The sequence below is a fragment of the Trachymyrmex cornetzi genome, unplaced genomic scaffold (assembly GCF_001594075.2).
Source record: "Trachymyrmex cornetzi isolate Tcor2-1 unplaced genomic scaffold, Tcor1.1 scaffold1198, whole genome shotgun sequence".
NCBI lineage: Eukaryota > Metazoa > Arthropoda > Insecta > Hymenoptera > Formicidae > Trachymyrmex > Trachymyrmex cornetzi.
This window is the reverse complement of record NW_017295759.1, coordinates 30,950-41,368: the sequence shown is the minus strand read 5'-3', so window position 1 is coordinate 41,368 and position 10,419 is coordinate 30,950.

Genomic DNA, 10,419 nt, shown 5'->3' with positions numbered 1-10,419 from the left:
ATAGATTTATACTTACCTAAAACATTTCTAATCTCCTATCTCTTGTGTGCCTCCGTTGAGCCCGCCAAAACTAGACTTTTGCGCCCATAACACAGACGCCCACGGCTACGGCCCAAGAAGACGAGACTGAGCCGGCTAAAACGACTAGGCGAGTGCGAGACACCATTGGTTCACGTGACTCTACCGATGCGCGTGCGCAAGAAAAGCGGCCCGTATACCATCACTGGTTTGTCGTTACTGGTAATGGCCCTACTATATCTAAGGCGCATTTTTTGAATGGTTTTTTCGGCGTGTCTGTAATTACGAGGGGCATTTTTGTTTTACGACTTAACTCGTTTTTTTGGCATAATTTGCATTTACTAATATAACTTTCGACATCTTTCGTGGTGCTGCACCAATTATGTAGCAATCTTATTTTTTTTTAATGTTCGCACTACTCCTTGATGCCCTCCTGTCGATGCATCATGATATTCGTATAGTATTTACCGTTTCTCTTCCTCCGTGTATTCACGCCTCGTGTTCTCCTTTTTTTTCCTCGTCACTGTCTTCTTTCCTCTTGTCTTCCTGATGCAGTTCGTTCACTCGAACGTTCTCCGGTATCGGATGTCTACTCAGCGCGTCCGCATTCGTATTTCCTTTACCGGCTTTATGTACTATCTTGTAGTCATACTCTTCCAGCTTTAGTCTCTATCTCATTAATCGAGAGCCTGGATCTGTGACATTAAAGAGCCAAACTAATGGTCTATGATTCGTCACTATTGTAAAGGTAGTTCCGTATAGATATGGACGAAAATATTTTACGGCCCATACTATTGCTAATAACTTCTTCTCGGTAGTATTATAATTTTGTTCCGCTTTATTCAATATTCGGCTGGCAAAGGCAATGGGTTTATCTTGACCTTGTGACAATACGGCTCCGATTGCATAGTCGGATGTGTCCGTTGTTACCAGGAATTCTCTGGTGAAGTCCGGGTAATTTAATACTGGAGCTGTAGTTAATTTTATTTTTAACATTTCACATGCATTCTGCTGTTTTTCCGTCCATTCGAATTTAACTCCTTTCTTCGTCAGGATTGTTAATGGTTTCGCTTTTTTCGAGAAATCTTCGATGAACTTCTGATAGTATCCGGCTAAATGCCTAAATATCTTTAATTTTTCGCTTACTGTGCGTAATTTTTCCGGATCTGGGCGTATCCCATTCTCGGTGATAATATGCCCGAGGTACATTACCTCTTTGCGTAAGAACTCACACTTGTTCGGCTGTAATTTCAAATTGTGTTTTCGCAATCTTTGCAATACCTCAATTAGCCATTTGTTGTACTCTTCCAAGTTCCATACACAACTACATCATCTAGATATACAAGGCACTTGAGACCTTGTAACCCAGTTAATATCGCGTTCATCAGCCTCTGGAATGTTGCCGGTGCATTTTTTAGTCCAAACGGCATTCTAGTAAATTCGAAATATCCATGTGGAGTGGAGAAAGCAGTTTTGTTTGTATGCTCCTCCTGCATGGGAATCTGATGATATCCCGATGGTAGATCCAGAGTAGAGAAGTATTTTGCACTCCCCAGCTGTTCCAAAATATCCGTTATATTCGGTATCGGAAAGGAATCGCCTATGGAGTTAAATCATTAAGTTTTCTAAAATCAACTACGATTCGCAACTTTTTTTGTTATCCTGACGTATCTATTTTTTTAGGAACGACCAATAGTGGTGCGTTCCACTGGCTTGCGCTAGGGCGGATAATTTCTTCTTCCAGCATATGCTTAATTTGCTCATTCACTTCCTTCTTATGCTTCTCCGGCAGTCTATAGGGTCGTACATTAATCGGCGCACTGTTTGTGCGCGTGTTTATTTCATGCGCCACGGCTGTCGTATGTGTGAGTACGTCTCCTTCTAAATGGAAGATGTCACAGAAATCCGTGCATATTTCTCTCTCTCTCTCTCCTCGAGAGTTTTTTTCTCTTCTACATTTAGATGATCCATCCTTATCTGTGCCCGTAGCCTCTCGGGCCGCGTTAGTATTGGTACGGTACTGCTATTGTCCACTTTGCATAGTGTGAGTACTATGTCGCGCTTCCTCACCGGCCACGCGTCTACTGTTGCGGCGCGATAATTTCTATGTTCTCCGCTGTAGTATTCAGCACATTGATCATGTATTTATTATTTTCTGGCACAACTAGGCAATTTTCAATAAACACGCCCGGTCTTACCTCTTCGGCTTTTATAATGCCGAGCTTATTTTTTTCAGTCGTGACTTGCACGATAGTCTCGCTGCGCGGTGTCAGCGAAATTTTTTCAATCGAATGTAACTTTAATTTCACTTCTCCGATACGGGGTGATCTCGATTGATCACGGCTCGATTGGACACCACCAATCACAGCGACCAGGTGCCTAGGAGCTTTGTAGTCTCAAGCGCTGTGAATGGTTCGTGTCCAATTGAGCCATGTCCAACTGGGTGCCACCCTCCGATACGTACTTGTTGCTTTACCAGATGGCATTTAGCTCCATGCTTTTCTAGGAAATCTATTCCAAGTATTCCCTCGTATTCCATGGGAAAGTCGTCCTTTACTATATATATCGTATGGCGGATTCTCTGCTCCCCTAGTGTGATAGTTGCTCGAATTTTTCTTATTGTGTATATTTTGTGCCCCGTCACTCCTGTGAGGGCCATTCGCTCTTCTCTTATCATGGTTTCGCCTTTCAAATTTTTTATTTTTACCAATGTAAGAGTGGCGCCTGTATCTAGAAGGAAAGTCATCTTCTCTTTTTTCACTTATTTAATTGACAACGTCACAAGTTTTAGTCCGGTGCACACGGGTGTCCCCCGGTCACCTGTGTTATTTGATGCCTGCATGCGCGCTGCTCGCGTCTTCTTTGTCTTTCTCTGTTCCTCTTCGTCTCCGCTACTGGTGAATGACGATTCATCGCTATCTTTGCGTGTTCTTTTTTCTTTTACGGCAGTATTTATCGGTTTTTTTAGGCTTACTTCCGTTTTCGGTCTACGCGTTTGCTCCCTAGTATCTGTTCGTCCATTTAGCGACCAGCATTCGCTTCGCGAAGGCATTATGCCCGGCCTTTTTGCAATACGTGCAATATTTCTCTATTGCATTTACTCCTGCGGGCTTTTCCGGCTTTGGCAATGAAAATTTCTGCGCGTATCTGCTCGAACGACAATCCTTGCCGTAATGCCCGGTTTTTCCACACTTGTGGCACTGTATCTGTACATTTCTATCAGTATTTCGAGCTTTGTTCTTATCGTTCGTGTAAGTTTGTGTAGATGGTCTGTTTACGCATTTCTCCGCGCTGGCTGCACTTATTTCTTCTTGTAGAGTTGTGTATTTTTGTGAACGCACAATTAATTTTATCTCATCATGGAGACCTAATTCGAAATTTAGCAACGCTTGATCCTGTATAATTGCTAGTATTGCCCGTTTCTGGTCAGTGGTATGTTCGCGTTTTCCTATTAGAGCTTCGTATAACTCCATCGCGAGAGTATCTATGCGTCGCCCAAAAATATGCACGCTCTCTCCCGCTTTCTGCTTCAACGTATTAAACTCTAGTTGTAGATAGTTTGTCTCAATTTCGCGCCGTAGTTGCTCGTAATCGCATACGTTTCGCGTTTGAAAATCTAACATTAATTTTTCTTTCAATTTTGTGTTCAAAATTTCCTCGAGTAGGGCAGCGCGTTCCGCGAAATTGATTTTTTCCGTAGCGTATGTGTTGGCGCTAATGAATTCTTGCGTTTTTTGTCGCGAAAGTCCGTCCACTTCGGGTATTATATTACGCGCTTCTTTGAGTCGCAAATACCCTGTGGGGCGTCCGTGAAGTTTCCGGACATCATTTAGCGTTCGGCCGTAAGTAATGTTATGTGGTTCATTACTAGGTCCTGGTTGCACAAAAAAAAATTGTCGCGATCGTACTGCGTAACCTCGATTTTGCTCAGTCGATCTTGTATTCCGGTGACTGCATTTATTAGTCGATCCATCATTTCTTCCTGTGTTAATTACGAAGGTAGTTCGCGGGGTTGAATTATTTCTTTTCGGAGTTGCTGGATTTCTCTGTTTACGTCCGCACTCCTTATTTAATTACCGGCGTTCCCTCTGTTCGGTGTCGGTGGTAGTCGGGTCGTCATTGCGTCACGTATCGTATCGTTAAGGCCGTTCTACAATAAGTTGTAAACACCCCGTTGCCAGTTGCGGAGTGACAAGTTGCCAGTCACAAGTTGTAAATCATTGCAACACCTAATCCACATTTGGATGTCGAAAGTTGCGATTTGTATAGAAACAACCAATCAGAAAGTAGAACGTCCGTCGTTATTTGCTGTAGCCGAAAAATCGAAGAGAATATATCAAGCAGGTTATGTGATAGATATTCGAGATGTTCTCGAAATGAAAATGAAATAAATCAAACACCACCGATATATCACAACAACTTTCATTTCACTCTTCGCGATTTTCGAAGACAATATTTGATTGGTTAAGATGTTACGGTAGACAAGTTGCTGTTGCCAAGGAGTTAAAAGTTGGGCAACTCTCCGTTGGCAACCGCGACTATCTATTGCAACCGGAAATAGCACTTTGCAACTAGTAGTTGCCAACCTTTGCGACTGGCAACGGGGTGTTTGCAACTTATTGTAGAACGGCCTTTAGAATCTGCCGTTTCGAATAAATTAGCTTCATATGAAATTAATGAATGCGCGCGACGGCGTATCCCTCTATTTTTCGCTTCGTTATTATTTGGTACCAAGCTATCGTCGAGATACGTAAATGGAAATACTCGCTCTATCGTTATATTGGTAGGTACTTCCGGTTCGGATGAATTATCGTTGAGATATTGTATTTCTAATACTCGGCGCACGTTATCGCGTATGTCTCGCACGGCTTCTTTTATTATTCGCACAGGTCCTACGCTACTGGGCCTGATATGTCTCGGTATTGGTTCGCTGTATATACGCGATGTTGTCGGTACGCTTGGACGATTGTCGCGATTGTCGGACATTTATCCGCGCTTATACTAGGTGATCGAATAATTTCGGACTTACAGTACTACCGCTAGTCGCATGTTGCGGGCTGCTCGCTGTACTCCGTTGATTCCTTGCTGAGTTACCGTCGGGAAGGTCGCGCCTGCTCAGGTTCCGCTGTCATCACTGTCCTGCTATATACCGGGTGCTCGCTTTCGGCTTCAGTGTCCTGGCTTCTGCGTTTCCTCGATGGGTCGCTCCTTCGCCTTTCGATTGATCTACCTTTTTCCTTTTGTTACAGATGTTGCTGCCTTCAGGAATCACCTCTCTTAGGCTGGATCCCACCGCTGCCACCAAATGTTGTACCGCTCTGCACGGTACGAGGGTTCGAAATCCAGCGGGATCACGACTTCAAGTGGTTAAACAATAAAAACACTATGCACTTTTTTTAAACTGCTTTTTATAAAGAATTTTCTCGCTCAAACACTGAGTTGAATTCGTGATCACCTTTACACTATTTTAATCGTAAGGATTTTTACAATTACGGCAAACCACTTACTTAACGGACCGAATAACGTGACGCGATTATGACTTTACAAATGACCTGCGTCTGCCTCGCATCTTGTCCTTTTATCCCGTGCTCTCCTCGGCCGTCCTTGCCGAATCAGCGCTTCCTCGTTAGCGTTCTGATTATCGATCAAAGATGCAACGGCCGAGTTCTATTAATTGCTTTCGTAATTTCGGCCTTGCGCTTCTTATTTTCTTTTCGATATGTGTTTTAAAATATACATTAATATTTCGTAATATGTACACTTAATATGTTCTTAATATTAACATTCTGGAACTTGTTCAATGGCACTCGTGACAGAATACAATCAGTCATCACTTATTTATCAAGAGGCAAAAACTATATTTTAGAATATAATATCAGAAGTGAGTAATCAAGTAACGAGTCATTAAAAAAAATTTTTTTATAATAACGATTTATCAATGATGTTATAATCTTTCATAATAACAGCAATCAACATCAGGGTAGTCAACATCTCCTTCATAGGATTCAGCTAATCCAAACTAATCTAATATAATTATATATAAAATATGTATAACTATATACAATTGTACATAATTATATATATCCCATACAGCACAGAACCATTTCAGGAAGATCTCAGAAATGTTTCAATCAAAAAAGTAAAACATTTCAGAAATGTTGCGAAATATTTCTGCAAGATCTTTGAAAGATCTCTGAAAGGTCAAAATGTCCGCGATTCTTTTACATGAAATCTTCCAGAAATATGTCTAAAAGGTCTGAAATATATCTGCAACCTTTGTGCAATATATACCAAATGGTTTCAAATGCATTTCTAAAATCTTTCGGTAACCTTTCAGAAAGTAACCTTTACATATGTAAAAAGAGAACAGGAGTGAGTGTCAAAAATAATACTACATTTATACGTTTATTTTAAGTGTCATTACTTTATCTTTTATTCATCGTATAAATTAAGTGACAATTTAGAAAAATATTCGACAACTGAGCTTAATAATATATAGTAAAATATGCAGTAAAATGTTATATTTATATTATATATAGTAAAAAATGTATGCTATTCATAATATTGTACATTTTATAAACATATGATAAGCAACTTTTGAATTAATTAAAATAAAAAAAGTACCGTTAATTATTTAATGCGATGTAACATAAAAATATAATGTTAAAAAAATTGTTCATTATATTCAAATAATGTAAATTATAAATTTTTTTAATTTTTAAGAAATTATTTAAATTAAATTATTAGTGATTTTTTAATTTCAATGAATAATCCAATAGTTATACGCTAAATAAAAGCACATGTAAACATTTTTTAATAACAAAGTTATAAATATATCTAAAAGTGTAAAACATGAACATTTGTAACATTATATATACTCACAGGCAAAAAAAGTGGGCCACTAAATTTTTAGTAAATATTTTTAATATCTTTGAATAGCGGTGACTCAGCGAAAAATCATCGTATTTTGATTTTAAAATGCTTTTTTACGATATGATTTTTCGCTGAGTTACCGCTATTCAAAAATATTAAAAATATTTGCTAAAGCTTTATTGGCCCACTTTTTTTGCCTGTGAGTGTATGTTAAACTTGAGTGTATATATAAACCAAAAATAAAATTTAAAAGAACAATCATTTATAAACACTAAAGGTCACTCCGCCAATGCCTTTTCTTTTATTCTTTTCTTTTATTTTTGTTCAGGCGTTCCCTGAAAAAAAGTATAAAATAATAGGTAGTTCCATGTGTTAATTCATAACTCTTTTCTACCGCTCACTGCTATTTATTTCCTTACATTTTTCTATCATGACGCAATTTGCCCTGAATAAACCATTTTGATAAGACGTGGATGATTTCCTTGTTATCAGTTCCGAATTTCGTACAAACACATTCTGAATAAACAAATAAACTTACTTTAATATTTCCTATTTTTTTAAAATTACGTTTAATGATTTTAAATATTTATGTCTACAATATAAAATTAAGTAATTATTTAAACCACTTTGAACAGAAAATATTATATATTAGGTGTACAATTTTGCTTCCGCCGTTTTTTTCCGAAATTCGAGGTTTTATTGTAAAAAACTGGTTATACATTTATGATTCAAAGTATTGTCCATCGCTGGCCACTACTTTCTCCCATCTTTCGGGCAGCGTACGAATCTCGCGTCGAAGAAACTGATCATCTTTTGAGGCGATCCACAAATCAATCCAATTTTTTTATTTCTTCATAAGACCGGAAGTGCTGGTCAGCCAGGCCGTGTGCAATTGATCGAAACAAGTGATAGTCAGAGGGAGCACCGTCTGGAGAATATGGCGGGTGGGGTAGGACTTCCCATTTCAACGTTTCCAAGTATGTCTTGACCACTTTCGCAACATGGGATCGAGCATTGTCATGCTGCAAAATCACTTTATCGTGTTTCTCGTTGTATTGCGGCCGTTTGTCTTTCAATGCTTGGCTCAAACGCATCAATTGCGTTCGATAACGATCGCCTGTGATTGTTTCGATTTTAACAGTCGATTTTAACAGCTCATAATATACTACGCCGAGCTGGTCCCACCAAATACAGAGCATGACCTTGGAGCCGTGAATATTCGGTTTGGCCGTCGACGTGGAAGCATGACCGGGAACTCCCCATGATTTTCTGTTGTTTGGGGTTATCGTAATGAACCTATTTTTCGTCCCTAGTCACAATGTGATGCAGAAATCCATTCCGTCTTTGCCTTTCAAGCAGCTGTTCATAAGCAAACAAACGCCGTTCAACATCTCTCGGCTTCAACTCGTACGACACCCAATTTCCTTGCTTCTGAATCATTCCCATGGGTTTGAGGCGTTTTGAAATGGCTTGTTGAGTCACTCCCAAAGATCGTGCCAATTCTTCTTGATTTTGACACGAGTCTTGATCAAGTAATGCCTCCAATTCTGCATCTTCGAAAACCTTCTCTCTTCCACCGCTATACCGGTCTTCGTCAAAATCACCGTTCTTGAAGCGTTGAAACCACTCACAACACGTTCTTTCACTAATAGCGGCCTCACCATAAGTATTTGAGAGCATTCGAGCCTCAGCCGCAGATTTCTTCATATTGAAGCAGAAAATTAAAACCTCCCGCAAATGACGAGAATTTGGCTCGTAAACTGACATTTTCAATCGAGAATAACTTTATGATGCAGACACAAATCTAATGTTTCTATGGGGTTATGTTGACAAATGCCCAAGTTTATTGTATGACGTCTATGATCTATTTATTTCGACCACCATTTACCGCTAAAGCCATCTATAGGAAAACGGCGGAAGAAAAGTTGTACACCTAATAGATCTATAGAGGAAAGTCCCCTATTATGAGATAGGCGCTTAATATGAGGTAGCGGCGTTTCTGCTAAACCAGTAAACGCTATCTTTGATTGATTCCACCATGAATTTATTGCTCTTGGATTGAAGACTATTTAGTAGAAAATTCATTATTAGATCATACTTGTAGTCATTGTAAAAAAAGATTTTGGAATTTGGATAGCTTCAAGTTTCATTGAAATGAGCCTTTAAATCTTGTTTATTATTTAATAAATAAATATTTGGCAATAAATTCTTCATGTAGTGATAGAGTAAGATAGTACTAATAGAAAAATACGGGATATATTGAATTGTTTAATTACAGAAGTTATATTTGACTATTATAAAACCATAAGGCGTGGAAATCGTAATATGAGATACCCAGAGTATTTCTAATATGAAATAACCCATGCTCCTATATTATAGTGAAAATCGTTGCTAAAGAGTAAATGTTATTATACTATAATAAAAAGGTCAATCAAAATGAACGTCGAATGCCTATTTCTGCGATGCTTGATTCCAACTACCTGAAGACAAGTTCTGGGTATAATCTATCAAAATTTTATCAAAATTTTATGTATTATTCGTAAAAAAGATTTGATATCAACAATTGACGCCAAGTTAAATTCCATATGTAATTCGAATACCAAATTAAATAAATAATATTAATTTTAATGATATGTATCATTCCTATAAAAGATTTGATATCAAGAACTGGCGCCAAGTTAAATCCCACTTCTTTATACCATGCCAAATTAAATAAATAATAAATATTAATCTAATGGTATGTATTATTTGTACGAACGATTTGATATCAACAAATAAATTAAATTCTACCAAATAAAAAGTAAAACTCAAGTGATACTATCTTTATTATTTACTTAATCCAAATGGTACTATCTTTAATTTTATGAAACCAAAGTATACGTATATTTATTGAAGAATCTTCCTATTCCAATCCAAATGGTTTAAATTCCTCTTAAATAAAATTATTATATCACAATTTATTCAAAGACATTTCCTCTTCCAACTAAAGTAGTGGTTATTTAATTCTCCCTCAAAACATTATCACAAAATTGCGTTACCTTGCTCAATTTAAGTGTTACGACAAAAAATTAAAGAATTAACCGTATAAAATGTAAAAATTTAATTTAAATAGAAAAATTTTTCATGTAAAAACACTTGGCGCTGCTAGATCTCGATATATAATAATAATAACATGGTAATATAGTAGTAAAGCATGAATGCAAATAAGAAGGATAAGAATATAATACTTAGAAAAATAAGAAGCATATGTATTAATAAAAAAAATCAGAATCATATTAAGAAATATGAATATTTCGAAAAATGAGAAAAATAAAAACCATCCCCAATGAGAGTTAAAATATCTAGCATGTGTATATATGATTGAGTTATAGAGTCGTGTAAATTATGATGATCGTTGTGAATGCAATTAAGATTAAATCAAAGAAAAATAAATTTAGATTTGTAAGACATGCATTATGAAAGAGAATTTATTATTAGTTTTATTATTCCTTTTAAATTATATTACAATAATTATTATTACTTTTAAAT